This window comes from Canis lupus, chromosome 7 (assembly GCF_003254725.2).
Source record: "Canis lupus dingo isolate Sandy chromosome 7, ASM325472v2, whole genome shotgun sequence".
Taxonomy (NCBI): domain Eukaryota; kingdom Metazoa; phylum Chordata; class Mammalia; order Carnivora; family Canidae; genus Canis; species Canis lupus.
In genome coordinates, this window is record NC_064249.1 from 30,850,510 (window position 1) to 30,866,949 (window position 16,440).

The 16,440-nt window shown below is 39.4% G+C and overlaps 1 long non-coding RNA gene across 1 annotated transcript in view; it reads left to right on the plus strand.

The window, feature by feature from the left end:
- The window catches only part of LOC112648695 (uncharacterized), a 71,988-nt gene that overhangs the window by 32,465 nt on the left and 23,083 nt on the right, over window positions 1–16,440 (plus strand). The window lies entirely within an intron of this gene.

A 16,440-nucleotide genomic window follows, 5' to 3' on the forward strand; every position in this document is an offset into this window, starting at 1 on the left:
GAAGCTTTATAGCTGTATCTCTAACATTTACATCAAACTCCATCTGGAATTTACTTTTTGTGTGTGGTGTGAGGTAGAGGCCAACATTTATTTTCTTCCCTTTATGGATGGATACCAACCACTCAGCACTATCTATGGAAATGACCAGACTTTCTCCATTGCTTTGCAGTGTTGACTTTGTCATAATTAATTGTGCAGCTTGGTTTCTGGACTTTATTGTGTTCCATTCATCTTTTTATCTCTTTCTGTGCCATTTTATTTATTTAGCTTTTTAATAAGTCATGATATCTGATAGCATAGAAGTACTCTGACTTTCTTCTTTTTCTTTTCTTTTTTTTTTTTTTAATTTTATTTATTTATTTATTTATGAAAGTCACACATAGAGAGAGAGGCAGAGACACAGGCAGAGGGAGAGGAAGAAGCAGGCTCCATGCACCGGGAGCCCGACGTGGGATTCGATCCCGGGTCTCCAGGATCGCACCCTGGGCCAAAGGCAGGCGCTAAACCGCTGCGCCACCCAGGGATCCCCTCTTCTTTTTCTTTAAGATTGTCTTGGCTATTCTTCGTCAGTTGCATTTCTGTATATATTTTAGAACCAGATTGTTGAATTTCTGAAAAAAATGTGTTGGGATTTTGATTGAGGGATTTTGAGCTAGATTACTTTTGGGAGATATGATATCTTTACAAAATTCAATATGCCAGTTCATGAATATTGTATATATCTGTATATATTTAGGTCTCTATATTTTTATTTATTTATTTATTTGAGAGAGAGAGAGAGAGAGGGAGGGAGTACGTGTGTGTGCGGAGGGGTGGGGCGGGTGGAGAGGTGGGGCAGAGGGAGAGGGAGAAGCGGGCTCTCCACTGAGCAGGGAGCCCAATATGAGGCTTGATACTAGGAGCCTGGGATCATGACCTGAGCCAAAGGCAGACATTTAACCGACTGAGCCACCTAAGCGCCCCTAGGTCTTTTATTTCTCTCATCAGTGTTTGGTAACTTTCTTGAATAAAGTTTTATATTTATTTATTGTTTATTTATTTATAAACTTTTATTTATTTATTTATTTATTTATTTATTTATTTATTTATTTATCATAGAGAGCAAGCCAGAGAGTACAGGGGGGAAAGAGCAGAGGCAGCAGGAGAAGCAGACTCCCTGCTGAGCAGGGAGCCAGATATGGGGTTCCATCCCAGGACCTTAGGATCATGACCTGAGCTGAAGGCAAATGCTTAACCGATTGAGCCACCCAGGCACCCCCTGAATAAACTTTTGAATAAACATATTTAGGGGCCCCAAATGTGATGAATTAGAACCTCTAAAAATAAGTTGTGGTTATGATGGGGATAGTTTGGTGCATATTCTCTGGACTTGACTCAATGCTTAAACAATTATAAATGGGTACTTTTGTCTGCAGAGATTCTGGTCCCTTGAGATCTAAATATAATTACCTAACTTCCATTTTTGCCAACTGCAATGCCTATCTTTCTACTTCCCTCAATATAATATTACAATTTTGGAAGCAAATGGTCTCATGGTCACTTCTGTCCCTGAGCCCTGGTCTGGCTGACCTCTGACCTCACTTCTAGCCCACTGCCAGGCTTTCCTCTCTTCTGCCTTCACAACAATCCAAATAATCAGTGGGCCTAGTGGAAGTTAAGCACTTTTTCGGATTCCCTATCATGAATTCAGCAAAACTTCACTCTTCCACCCTCTAGACTCCACTCTGGCTCACATCTGCTCATCCAGACACATTGAGGTACTCTGAAGAGGCTATCATTCAACCTCCTATTTTAGCATCAGAGAGGATGAGGATTTAAAATGTTTGTGTTTCTCACCACTCTTGCTTCCACGAGTCTCTGTAAGCAGAAGAGACTAATTGGAAATAACTATTTCCCCATACATAAACAGTATTTTAGAATGACTCCAACTTGCAGAGGAATGACGCTTCTCATATACATATATATACAACACACACATTTACATATGTGTACATGCATTATATGTATATATGTCTACACACACACTAACATTTATCTTTAAAGTAGTCTCCATATTGAATTTAGTAATGGTTTAAAAAGTGATTCTCCTGGTAGGTGGGTAGGCGGTTGGGGTAACTGGATGATGAGCATTAAGGAGGGTACTTGATGTAATGAGCACTGGGTGTTACTTGCAACTGATGAATCACTGAACTCTACCTCTGAAACCTGCTTTATACAGCTTGTACCCTCAAAATTTCCTCCCAGTGTAATAAAATAGCTTTGATCTCCAGATATGAAAAATATGTACTGATAATAAACTTGGTGAAGAGGAGGCAGAGGATAGGGATAGTGGAGGCAGAAGAAACTGCAAAGTTTACAGGTTCAAAGAAATTCTCATCTTTGGGGTAGAAACAGCAGAAGTGTCCAGACTTTGAACATTAGAAGCCTTCTATTTGAGGTGCTTGGAACTTTGACACAGATCACTCTGAGAAGCAGCACAGACATTCCCAGGGGGATTTGAATTATTCTCATCTACATGATCAAGCACTGTGCACTTAGAACATGACAGTTTCAAACCTTTGCAGAGTTAGGAGTTAGGAGTACATTATCTGAGTCAGCATTTTCCCCTTATTGAATACCATCCATACAGCATTTGCAGCTTTTGAGTTATCATCCCCTTGAAGTTTTCTAATTGTTTTAAATAAAATAAGTTGCAACATCTCTTTTGGTAGAAGACGCAAATCTCACAGAGGGAGAGCTTGTGCTCTAGCTCTTACCTTCCTTTTGAAGCAAGATGGTGATCTAAGTTTGGGTGCTTATCTCTTGCACTAAAAAAACTATTATTTCTAACTGAAAGTGTTTCTGACTCTTTTTTTTTAAAGATTTTATTTATTTATTCATGAGAGACAGGAAGAGAGAGGCAGAAACACAGGCAGAGGGAGAAGCAGGCTCCACACAGGGAGCCTGACATGGGCCTCGATCCCAGGTCCCCAGGATCACACCCTGGGCTGAAGGCGACGCTAAATCTCTGAGCCACCTGGGCTGCCCTGTTTTCTGACTCTTGTTTATTAATCTTTTGCTAAAACAGAAAGTAAGAATTCCTGGACTGCTGTTCATCATAAACCAGTTTTTCAGCCTCAGGAACTAACATTTATAGGGCACTGCTTATGAATCATGGTTTTTGCTTTTTAGTTTACACATGCTAACTCACTTAAACTTGGCAACAGCCCTAAGACGAAGTTCCAAAGCCCACTTCATAGATGAGAAATGAGTGAGGCTCAGAGAGGCTGAGTGACAGCCCAGTGTTCACACTTAAAAGGTGGAGTCAGGCTTCAAATCCAGGTTAGCATGTCTCCCTGATGGCTTCCCAGGCAGTCCAAGGCTGTCCTTGCTCTGTATTTTGAAGCTGCTTTCCTAGTATATGCTTAGTTAAAAATGCCAGAAGCACTTAGTATATGCTATTAGAATACAACTATGGATGATGTTGGTAAGACACAAATCACCATCAACACCTCATATATTCCTGAACACAATCTGTACAAATTCTCTGTAACAATCACTAATATAATGGTAATAATAATAATAACACCGCCTTAAGTTTGGGGGCACATGGGTGGTGCAGTCAATTGAGTGCACCTTGGTTTTGGCTCAGGTCATGATCACAGGGTTGTGAGATCAAGTGGGGCTCCGTGCTCAACCCAAAGTCTGTGTAAGACTTTCTCTCCCTCTGCTCCTCTCCGTCTCAAATACATAAATCTTAAAAAAAAAAAGACCTTAAATTTGTACAACATAGAAGAGCACTTGTACATGCTATCTCCATACTTTGTAGATTTTTGAGACCAAGACTTGTATGTAGATTCCAGTTTAAGTGTCAGGTCCAGGGACTGGTAGCAGCTGCCTGGAACTCTGTACTGAGAAGTATCCTGAAGATTATTCCAGGGTTGGTAGTAATCAGGGCTATGATTGATTAGTCATGTCTGCCATGGTAAAGTTGTTAGGAGTAATAGAATATTAGTCGTATGTTTTCTGTCTCTTATTTGTTCTAGTCCACTCTTTATAGAGGAATAAAAACTTGTCTTCGACCACATAATGAGTGGCTGAGCTGAAATCAAAGTTCTCCTTGGGAGTGCCTGGGTGGTGCAGTTGATTGAGCCACTGACTCTTGGTTTTGGCTCAGGTCGTGATCTTGGGTTTGTGGAGTAGAGCCCTGTGTTGGGCTCTGTGCTCAGTGTGGAGTCTGCTTGAGATTCCCTCTCCTTGTCCCTCTACACCATCCCTCTCTCTCTCTCTGTCTCTCTCAAGTAAATAAATAAATCTTAAAAAAAGAAAGTTCATTTTCCTTCAATCTGCTGCCATTGCTATTCGATGATATTGTATGTGGAGACATATAAATAATCTGAAGTTTAGTATTCAAATGAACTGGAATTTATTATAAAGTCTTGATCTCAGTAATGTTTGATCTTGAACAAACTAGGTGTTTTTCTCCAACAAAATGCAAAAAAAAATATTTGCACAACTTATGACTATCATGTAGGAATAGCCTCAGGCATGCAAGTGCTACAGAGTGGACATACTACCTCGTGGGCTAAAGATGTGCTGAGATATCTTCACTGTGTGCTCTTAACTGATACTATCTGGAAAGTCCAAGAAGCTCAAAACCCTATTTCAAGGGCCAAGAGTATTTTGATAGTGCCAGGGTAGCATCAACATGGCATTAGACATCACAAGTCTAAGCTGACACAGCAATAAGTGTGATCAATGTTCCAATTTAGAGTCCTCTTCTGGTTTGTGACAGAAGCACATAGAGCTTCTTAAGAATTTTAGTAGTGGGATGCCTGAGTGGTGACTGAGTCTTGGTTTCAGTTCAGGTCATGATCTCAGGGTCATGAGATCGAGCCCCATGTTGGGCTCTGGGCTCAGTGCAGAGTCTACTTGAGATTCTCTCTCTCCCCCTCTCCTTCTCCCTCCCCTTTGCCTCTCCCCTTGCTCACACTCTTTGTCTCTCTCAAATAAAGAAATAAAAACCTTTTTAAAAAGGAATTTTATTAGTGCAGTGTTTATGCAACTTAGGATAAAAAGGTAAGAGAAGGTTAGTAACCACATGCAAGCAGTGACACAGAGATGACCTTGGGAATGACGGCGCGGTCTCACAGATTGTTATGGTCTAATCAGAGGAAACGCTGTACAGGTTGTAAAATCACTGACTACAATAGGACTTGCAAAGAAAAGCCATACAGCAAAGAGAGTGGACTGTCCCCAGTGCAGGTCACAGGTTCCAACACTGCGGCCACGGCCACGCTCTCCTCTGTCAGCAGGGTTATCTTTGAATACAAAAGACAAGGAGGTACATATAATGCAGTCAGCTGTGACCATCAAAGCCAAACAGCTTTTTCTTCCAGCTGGAGCTACCTGCCTGACTACACAATACCCAAGGCCCAGGGCAGTCGAGTGGCTGAATGCCCCACCCCTGCACTTAGCCCCAGCCACCTCTGAGAGAGCAGCCAGGGATTTCTTAGAGCTTTACACACTGCCTTTGTTGGCTGTTTCCAAGGTGACAAAGTGTTCTGTCCTTTGCTGTAAATAAAGACAGGAGCAAAGGGATCCAACCCTGTCCTCCTCCTCTATTAGCTTCTGTCACGTTCAGTTGCATGCTTCTTATGAGGGCGTGTGTGAAAGCCCTGCTTCCCAGAGTCAGACCTTCCCTGGTGGCGTCTGTTTGTCTGTTTGTTGGTTTGTCTGTTTGTTAGATGTGCATTTGGAACTTTGTTGGCAGTCATGAGCCTTGTAGCTGGCATTCTCAGCTCACTCTTACCCCTCACTCCAAAATGTTTTCTCATCAGGGGAGTGGTAAATTCAAATGCTGCTGAAGATTGCATTATATGTTCCCAGTTAGTCACTGAACCTCCCTGTCAAAGGATTGTATTTTCCCAAACCACTGACATAGGCTTAACATGTCACATGCCTTGACCAAATGCATTCTCAGAGGAAGTGATGGATGCCGTGTCTGAGCAAAGGTTTTAAGAGCTATTTCATGGTTCTGCCATTTTTCTGATCTTTTTCCTGTCTCACTTGAGAACAGTACATCTTGAGTAGGTGCTGTTTCTTCAGATCCCAGAAGGAAGGAGACACAGAGCACAGCCACAGCCAACTGACATGCATTAAGGGTGAGAAATAAAACTTTGTGGTTGTGACTGAGATTTTGGGGAGTGTTTGTTACCGTAGCGTAACCTAGCAAAAGTGGGCTCATTAAATACAGTAAGCATGAGAGTGAGGAAGTAAAGCAAATGGGCCAGGCAGGGACTGAGTCCAAGGAAAACTTGTGCTCTGCTCCAAGGGGTATGGCAGTGATGTTGGCCTTTCAGGAACACAGACCTATTACTACCAGACTTCCCAATTTTTAAGAGAATACCAAGAAGCCAACTGTTGATGTGACTTCTATCAGTTTTTCAATATTCAAACTACATTTGGGTCAAATAACACATATACCACAGCCCCAAATCAGAGATCAGGCTCCAGTTAATAAACTCTGTTCTATGTTCCCCTGGTACTGGAGCAGATCTAGCCTGTTCATTGCTCTCCAGCACCCCTCATGTTCCCTCCTCCTTGCCAGGCCCTCCTGTTCTCCCACCCCTAAATTCCTACATTCCCCTCTTTCAAGGCCTTTGTCAAGTTCTCCTTCGTCCATTTCCCCAACTAGACTATCCCCTACCCCTGAACTTACTCTAGTCTCTATAGACTATATGGACTTTTAGTCTATATTACGGTAAGCATTTTGCATGTTTCTCCAATGTTTTTTTTTCTTATACACATTCTGCCCTTTGAGAGTCTATAAACCCAGACATAGACCATAGCTTATACTTTTGGCATCCTTAGTGCCTCGCAGGCGTAATAGGTACAAAATGTTTTTATACGACAGCTTTGTTGGTTCAGATGAATACCCACATTCAATGATCTGATTCTGAGATTCTAGAAAACAAAGAATGAAGTCCAGAAGGAGCCAGATTCTAGACTCTTAATCACCTATTTATCTCATACTGAAGAGTATAACTCATTAACAAACAAATAAACAAATAAATGATAACTCAGGGTTTAATTCTGCACACACAAACCTTGTTAACACCTGTGCTTCTTTGTAGATTAAGTCCTGTCTGCAGTGAAATATACAGTTAAGGATATAATATCAGGGTTAATCCAATTCAAATGGGATTGAGTTCAGCTTTATGTTGACCATCCTTCTGAGACCCCAATTATAACTTGTTTGATGCCTCAGCCACCAAAATAAGTTATGACATTCAGTTGAGTTCATAGAGAAGGACATTTAAATTGTCAATCTTCTGGGACATTCTTTCTACCACTTTTTGGAGGATGCTATTATATGCTATGGTCACTACAGTACTTTTGGTGAGCCTCAATATGAGTTTTTTGAGTGAACAAATAAATTAATGAAATGGTTTATACTGCAGGTGTTGTTTCTCAGCATAGAAAGATTAGATTCCCACCACCATCCCCTATTCTTTCATCATCCAAATTGGTTTAACCCTTATAGTTTTCACTGCTTTTAGAGTAACTCTGTACTAATAGTCCTCCTAATTTCCCTGAGAACCTGATTTAACTAGGAGAATCTAGCTCTTTAATTAGCAAGTTCTTAAAACAAATGTTTTCTTATATTTTAGAAGTGAGTTGTTCAGTGCACATGTGAAAAAGGGCCAGATAACACCCCATGGTATTAAATCAATTACTAGAAGATGTAAGACCAGTCTCTGTGCTAGGAAAATAATATCAGAGTCAAAACAAATCATTTGGAAGTGAATCACTTCCCTTTGCCAACAGAAATTAATTGAAACAACTCCCCCACCCCCGCCATCCCCCCACCCCATCCCTATGGTGTTGTCTGACATTTCTTTTAAATGCCAATGAGCACCTCACTTTGTCAAATTAAATAAGTCCAAGCTGCTGGTAATATGCAACTTTAAAGCCATATGGCCATATGTCTAGCAAGTTCCAGGATACTCTGGTTTCATAGTAATTTTAATCTTTTTAATAAAGGCAATTTGTTAGATATATAACTAAATATGGAGTCATTTTATATCATTGTAAAGCTTCATATGATCAAATTCACAAATAAGAAAACATTCTCTATTACCATTCAATTCAATTCAACCAACATTTACTGACGGCTCTATGATATGCCAGTTCCTAAGTTAGGTCAAGGGAATCTAGATGTAAATATGACATTATCCCTGCCCTCAAGGATCTTACAAAGTAAACAATAAATTACAATTTAGTGATTCATATAACAATCAAAAGATGTTCCAACCACAGAGGAGCATATAACCTCATTTAGTTTTAGTTTGGAGGTAAGACAATGGCAGGGGAGGCTTCCTAGAAAAGGTGACTTCTTGGTTGGGCTTTAAAGGTAGATCAGGGGATGCGCCCTGGTAATCAAAGCAGAGGAATAGCTTGTATGTGTCCTGATAATTTTTTAAAGGAAATAAGGATCATTCCATAGAGATAACAGAACCAACAGCCTAAAAAAGAGCTCTTGGCTTAATGATATTTATCATACCTCAGAAATGTTTTTGGAGTTTTAATTTTCACTTAAAATATTCTCTTGCTAGCCTGAGTTGGGAAGAAAATTTATGAGTGCAGCTATTGTTTTTTTTTGCTATTGTTTGTTTAAAAACTAAAATCGCTTCTTGGAATTTTTGTTCATTGGCTATATACAAGAAGGATCATTATTTTCTTATCTTAAAAGAAAATATATATCCTGAACAATAATCATGTTTCTTAAATTTCAATATAGTTAACATTGTTATAACCGTATAATAGTGTTATATTAATTTCAGGTGTATAATATAGTGATTCAGCAGTTCTGTACAACACCCAGTGCTCATTATGACAAGTGTACCCCTTAATCCCCATCATTTATTTCACCCATCCCCCTACCTCCTTCCTCTCTGGTGATAAAGTTTTCTATAGTTAAGAGTCTGTTTTTTGGTTTTTATCTTTCTCTGACTGACTTGTTTTGCTTAGCTTTATACTCTGTAGTCCATTGATGTCATTGCAAATGGAAAATTTCATTATTTTTTTATGGCTGAATAGTATTCCATTGTGTATATATACCACTTCTTCTTTTTATCCATTCATCTATCAGCGGACACTTGGGCTGCTTCCATAATTCAGCTAGTGTAAATAATGCTGCTATAAATATACGGGTGATTTTGAATCAAATAATTTTTTTTTTAATTATTTTTTTTTAAAGTAGGCTTCAGGGGATCCCTGGGTGGCTCAGTGGTTTAGCGCCTGTCTTTGGCCCAGGAGTTCCAGGATCGAGTCCCACGTTGGGCTCCCTGCATGGAGCCTGCTTCTCCCTCTGCCTGTGTTTCTGTCTCTCTCTCTCTCTCTGTGTCTCTCATGAATAAGTAAATAAAAATCTTTAAAAGAAGTAAATAAAGTAGGCTCCATGCCCAGTGTAGAGCCCAACACGGGGCTTGAACTCACGACCCTGAGATCAAGACCTGAACTGAGATCAAGAGTCAGACGTTTAACCAACTGAGCCTTCCAGGCACCCCTTAAATCATCACTTTTAAACATGCAAAGCTCTGAGAAGACATCTCTCTAGGCATGTTTAGTAACTCATTGACCATGCATCTACTGGGTGCCTGCCACGGACAAGATGCTTGTTGGGCGTGGTGTCCAACACCAAATTGTATATGAACTTTTTCTGTCCTGAGGAACTTGTCATCCTGGAGAGAGGAGGATCCCTTTGGGGAGATAATCTGGATTTCTGCACTTGGAGGTGAAGACTTTTCAAAATTCACAAGATGAATGGAGAAGCACTCCTTGGCAGCTATTTGGAGATCTCAGAAGATCATGAAAAGCCTCTCAGCTCTGTTCTTCCTGACATGATTGAGAGGGAAAGGCAGACCCAGTACCTGCCAGGTGTTCATTCACACTGTAGGGAGGATGATGAATCTTTCCCTGCTTCACTGTGAAAGCCTTCTAAAAAGCTGCCTTAATGCAACTATGGCTACAAAGAAACTCAAGAAACAACAGCCAAATTACTCACCATATTTCCTTCTCCTACCTCTTCCATCTCTTGAAAGCCCAAACCATCCCTCAACACGTTACACTCCCTGCTGCTCTGCTTTCCAATGCACCTCTTAGCCAGGATATTTTTAGAATCTGAACACTAAGCAAGCTTAGTCCACTTCCATGCCACACGATGAACTGAGCCAAAACCTACCTACTGGTGAGACCAAGATAAACTGGAAGGGAGAACTTGGTTTGCTGGAAGTCACTAGTTTGTGAAATTGCCTAACACTGTTTCTCTTATAAGACATCTGACACACCTGACATTTGCTCTGTGCTTTCTTAAAAAGAGAAGAATCACCTGTCCAGACTGGTGATGGTGATGGTTTTGGGGGCAGGGGGAAAGAGAATCATTTGAACAAAATCTGTAGTTTGCAATAACCCAGTAGTCCACTAGCTGGCCATGATTTCAGATGCAAAAGAGAATCTGAAAATCTGAGGAAAGACAGTTTCTTCTTGACTAGAAGCATACAAGTCCCACTGATTGAAAGAAGTCTTCTGCTGTACAAACCCAAGTGACTAATAATTACAAGGAATTCTATGTAGTAAAAACGCATCAGTGGAATGAGTCTTTGAGAAATGGGAAGGATAAAATGAAGTGTCCTTCATTGAAGAGGAAAATTATGATGATCTGCTTCTTTTAAGCAAGATTCCTAGACTTTCACATATGCTTTTCCCCCACCCTTACATAAAATTTTTCTAAGGATCTGCCTGGAAAGTAGGCATAAAATAGAGAATAAATGGATTTATGTTTCATTTTTGGAATCTTAAAAATACCCTAAGGACCATAATTTCACCTTGCCTTTAAGACAGAATCTTTAATCTATTTCAAACATTTTATTTTCATGTTTTTTCTTTGCCTTTATAATTCAACACATAGAATTAGGGTGTGGGGTTTGTTTTGTTTTGTTTACATTGACAACATTAAGTCCAATGGACATTTGTATTAGGCTAAAGACTGACACTGCAGCACAATGATTTTCATCTTTGTCTTAAGTCCATTAAATTAATGAGAACTTTGCCTCCTATCACTAATAAGAACACTTTATTTCCTGTTCTCCAGTCATTAAAAACTTTTTAAGTATATCAAAGTAAAACATGTATACATATTACTCAATAGTACTACAACTTCTAGAATTTATGAATGCACCCATGTGCCCAATCTCTTTCCCCATTCTACTGCCTGCTCCTGGAGGCAACCATATAAAAATCTTTTAGCTGTTTCTTCTGTTTTTGACTCTCGTGTTTCTAAATATTCTTATATTGCTAATTTTTCAAAATTTTCTACTTTAGACATTGCTTATTTACTTCCAATTATAGAGGATGAGGATTTAGTTTCCTTATGCCACCCCACCACCACCATACACATACTTTCTCACTTTCTGTCTACCTAAAGATCTATGTTACTATTATTTTTATTAAATCAACATTTAAAATTATACTAAACAATATTAAAATCAGATGTGACATTTTTATTACTTGGCAGACATAGGCCCCAGTTGAACCACTGAATCTTCTTTGATTGTCTCTACTGTTAGGTACTACCTTTTTCCCCCCAAAGTAAATAATTGTCTTCTTTTTTGTTTGCTTAGGTTTCCATGTAATAATTATGAATTCATCCCTAAACTTTCTGGGAATAGGATACTCTTCAAAATACAGTAAACATAAATTTATCAATTTTATGTCTGTGTTTTTCTTGGAGCAGTCTCTCCAGGGCCCTCCCCGTCCTTCCTGACCTATACTGGGTGCCCCTGAAGCCTGCTGATCTTGAACTTCTCTTTGCCAGCAGCCTGAGAATCCCCTGTGCTCCTCTGCAGTATCCCCTCCTTCCTTCAGCTTACATTTTCCTTTTTTTTTTTTTCTAAAGATGTCATGTATTTATTCATGAGAGACACGGAGCTAAAGGCAGAGACATAGGCAGAGGGAGAAGCAGGATCCTCACAGAGGGCATGATGTGGGACTTGATCCCAGGATTCTGGGATCACCACCTAAGCTAAAGGCATGGACCCACTCAACCACTGAGCCACCCAGGTGCCCCCAGATTTTCCTTTTCCTTGACTTATCCTGTCACTCCTTTGAAACAAATCCAGCAGTAGCTTCTGGAGAAAAGTTGCACAAGAAATAATTTATTTTATTTTATTCTATTTTCTTGAGTTCTTAATCTTAATCCTACTCTCTACTTAGTTAAATATTTAGCTGGGACTAGAAATTCAGGTTGGCAATGCTGTTCCGTCAGAATTTTAAAGGCATTATTCCAATGCCTTCTAGCTTCCAATTCTTGGTCCTTTGAATCTTTCTTTCTTTTCTCTCTTCTTTCTTTCTTTCTTTCTTTCTTTCTTTCTTTCTTTCTTTCTTTCTTTCTTTCTTTCTTTCTTCTTTCTTTCTTTCTTTCTTTCTTTCTTTCTTTCTTTCTTTCTTTCTTTCTTTCTTTCTTTCTTTCCTTCCTTTCCTTCTTTTCTCTTCTTCTCTCCCAGAAACTTTTTAAATGGTATCTTTCTCCCTATAGCATGGAAGGCTTGCTATTATTTTTAGTTTATTGATCATTTCTTCTCTTTCGTTTCTTCTTTCCTTTTCTGGATTTTTTGTACCTTGTAGATTAAATTGTTATATATTTTTTTTCTGTTTTCTATTTGCCTTTTTTTGCTCCATTTTCTGGGATATTTTCTCAACTTGATCTTCCAACCCTTCCACTGGACTTTTAATTTTTGATATTATATAGCAGTTGTTTTATTATGAAGAGATCTTTCTCATTTTCTAATTTTTTTCATAACATCATATTCTTACTTAATAGGTGCAATATATTTTTATCTGTCTGTACATACTACTTATGCCTTTTGTGAATTAGCCTCTGCTCCCTGCATTGTCTGTCTTCTTAGATCCTTCTTCTGTTTCTTTAGTTTGTCTTTTCCATTTTCTTTCTCTGTTTACACCTTTTTATTTCTTTACTGTTATTTTAGTTGGGCTTTAGGGGGAAAAAGAGATGAAAAAGTGTGTTCAAGAACTCATGCTTAGAGAAGTAGAAGTCTCTAATATTCTATTTTTAAATAAGATAACAAGAGATTTGAGTAACAACAAGAAAAATTTAAATAAACAACCAAAACAAGTTCAGAGCCAAAAATGCTGCTGTTGAAGCTGAACAAATGGACTGGCAGGCATTGCTACTATGTGAGAGTTCAGTGTCCTCCTGTTTGTGGAGTGCAAAAGTTTGAATTCCACGTATGTGTGAGTATGCTAGCCATGCGAAAGCCCTCACAAAGTAGGGTCCTAGTGAATACATTATGCCAAAGTAATTTGAGTTATTTCCATGACTGAGTGATGCGTTATACAAATAAAGGACAAGAAGATACACAGTGAAGATTGGAATTTTGCTGAGTTTTCCCTATAGCCAAACCAAGAAGATGTGGTCATATATATATACTTAACATGTATTTGTAGGAATCCTTAACAATAGTTTTCTTGCTTTTGAAAAATTATATTCTCGGGCAGCCCCAGTGGTGCAGCGGTTTAGCGCCGCCTGCAGCTCGGGGTGTGATCCTCGAGATCCAGGATCGAGTCCCATGTCGGGCTTCCTGCATGGAGCCTGCTTCTCCCTCTGCCTGTGCCTCTGCCTCTCTCTTTGCTCTCTCTGAATGAATAAATAAATAAATCTTAAAAAAAAGAGAAAAAATTATATTCTCATATTTCAAAAAAAAAAATCAAAGAATATTAAGACGGGAAATCATAAAATAGTATTTCACTGCCCCGAAAAGTTCTAGACATTTTTCTTTCTTTTTTTTTTTTTAAGATTTTTTCTTTTTTTAAGATTTTACTTACTCATTCATGGGAGACACAGAGAGAGAGAGAGAGACGCAGAGACACAGGCGGAGGGAAAAGCAGGTTTCATGCTGGGAGCCCGATGTGAGACCCGATCCTGGGACTCCCAGATCACAACTTGAGCCAAAGGCAGATGCTCCACCACAAAGCCACCCAGGCGTCCCTTCTTTTCTTTTCTTTTCTTTTCTTTTCTTTTCTTTTCTTTTCTTTTCTTTCTTTTCTTTCTTTTCTTTTCTTTTCTTTTCTTTTCTTTTCTTTTCTTTTCTTTCTTTTCTTTTCCTTCTTTTCTTTTCTTTCTCTTTTCTCTTTTCTTTTTTCTTTTCTTTTCTTTTTTTAAGATTTTATTCATTTATTTGAGGGTATATATAGAAAGAGCACAAGCAGGGTGAGGGGCAGTGGGAGAAGACTTCCCACTGAGCAGGGAGCCCAGTGCAGGGCTTGCTACTAGGATCCCAGGATCATGACCTGAGCCAAAGGCAGACGCTTATCCTACTGGGCCGCCTGCTCCTAAGACATTTTTTGTGTAAATAAATATAAATACAATCATTTTTAGTAGTTGAATGGTATACCATTATATTATATACTATAATTTACTTAACTAATCTATAGCCAGGTTATTTCCAACTTTGGGGATATTATAAACAAAATTGTAGTGGATAGTTGGGGACATATACACTATTGCTCGAGGATTTCTACAAAACAGCAAATATACTATAGGACATCAATTGATAAATGCATAATGACCAAAATCTCATATGAATTTAGTCACAATTTCAAATGGATTTGTGAATTAGTATTCTTAATATCCTTCAGGTACATTTTATTTATTTTTTACTTTTAAAAATATTTTATTTATTTATTCATAGACACAGAAAGAAGCAGAGACACAGGCAGAGGGAGAAGCAGGCTCCATGCAGGGAGCCCAATGTGGGACTCCATCCTGGGACCCCAGGATCATACCCCAGGCTGCAGGCGGCGCCAAACCGCTGTGCCATTGGGGCTGCCTCTTTCAGGTACATTTTAAAAGCAGAAATACACCTATGCATGAAGCACTATTTACAAACATCTACAAACAATGAGAGATTCACAGAAACCTAGGGGTAACTCTTTGCCCATGCAGCTTTCTTCCCAAACTCCCCAAATTCATGACCCACTGGTTTGGAATTAGTGCGTAGAGTATGTTAGATGGTACCCAGCTGATGTGAAGCCAATGAAAGCATATAGTGTTAAGGACTGTCTTGCAGAACTTAATTCTAGGCATCTAATATCTTCATCAACAATTTAGATGATGGACTTTTGGTACGTTCATTACTTTTTCAGAGGACAGATTGAATAGGGTTGTTTGTGAAGGCTTGAAGGCAATATTACCTTTTAAAACGGGGGAGGAAAATGTTGATTGGACAAAGAAGCATCCTCCCCCTTATGGAAAGCAGACATGGTATAAGAGAAAGGCCTAATGGTCTTAGTGGGCCACAAGCTGGAGGTACGGTGTTCTTTTTGAGATAATTGTGGTAACAGGATCTAGTAACAAGAGAAATACATTCAAGGACAAAGTGTAATCCATCCAGTATATTTCCAGTGGCCCAGCAGGCACTAGGGCATGAATTTCTCCCAGTATATCTGACTCTCCGAAACAAATTCATAGTCAACATAAATGAAACTAATCATTTTATATATTTTCATATGCACAATTCCTTCAGTGATGGTTTTGAGTATAATGGGTTATATCAATCAATTCTCATACTACTCCACAGATTGTACAAATCAGTATTTGAAATATTCTCTTTTTCATGTGTTTGGTTGGTTGGGTGATTGAGTGGTTGATTCTTCCCCCTCCAGACTGATGATAGCAACTAGCTCTGGTTGGCTGCTTCTCCCTAGCTCCCTGGATGCTGGCAGTGTCAATGTTTGTGAAGATCCTTTAATCAAAGCTCATACTTAAGTGATGCACAGACAATGCTGAATTGCCAAGTTGCCCCAGTCTATGGATTTTACTGCTAATGTATGTTAAACCAACAGGTACTGGGGCACCTGGGTGACTTAGTGGTTGAGCGTCAGCCTTCAGCTCAGGGCATGATCCTGAGGTCCTGGGATTGAGTCCTGCATTGGGCTCCCTGCAGGGAGCCTACTTCTCCCTCTGCCTGTGTCTCTGCCTCTCTGTGTGTCTCTCATGAATAAATAAATAAAATCTTAAAAAAAAAAAACAAACCCAACAGGTACCCAAACCAGCAGGCCTCTACCAGGTTCCCTAATTTCGGGGTGAGAGCTTCAGTCAAATTACAAATTCTAAAAAAAAAAAAAAAACCAAAAAAACAAATTACAAATTCTTTCCAACCTGCGGAAGGTCAGTGTCTTTAGCCCTTCTAGGGGCTGAGTGGATGCAGACCACTGATACCAGAAGCCACCTCAGCACGACAAAGCCTGATCTGAAGTAGCTAGAGGTGTCCTGGTAGCTGGAGCCAGCCCCAGGAGACTGGTGAGCTAGCCAGCTTACACCCATCGAACAGAAGGATGAACAGTGGCCTGTGCTCCAACGACTCTCTCTCTCTCTCTCCT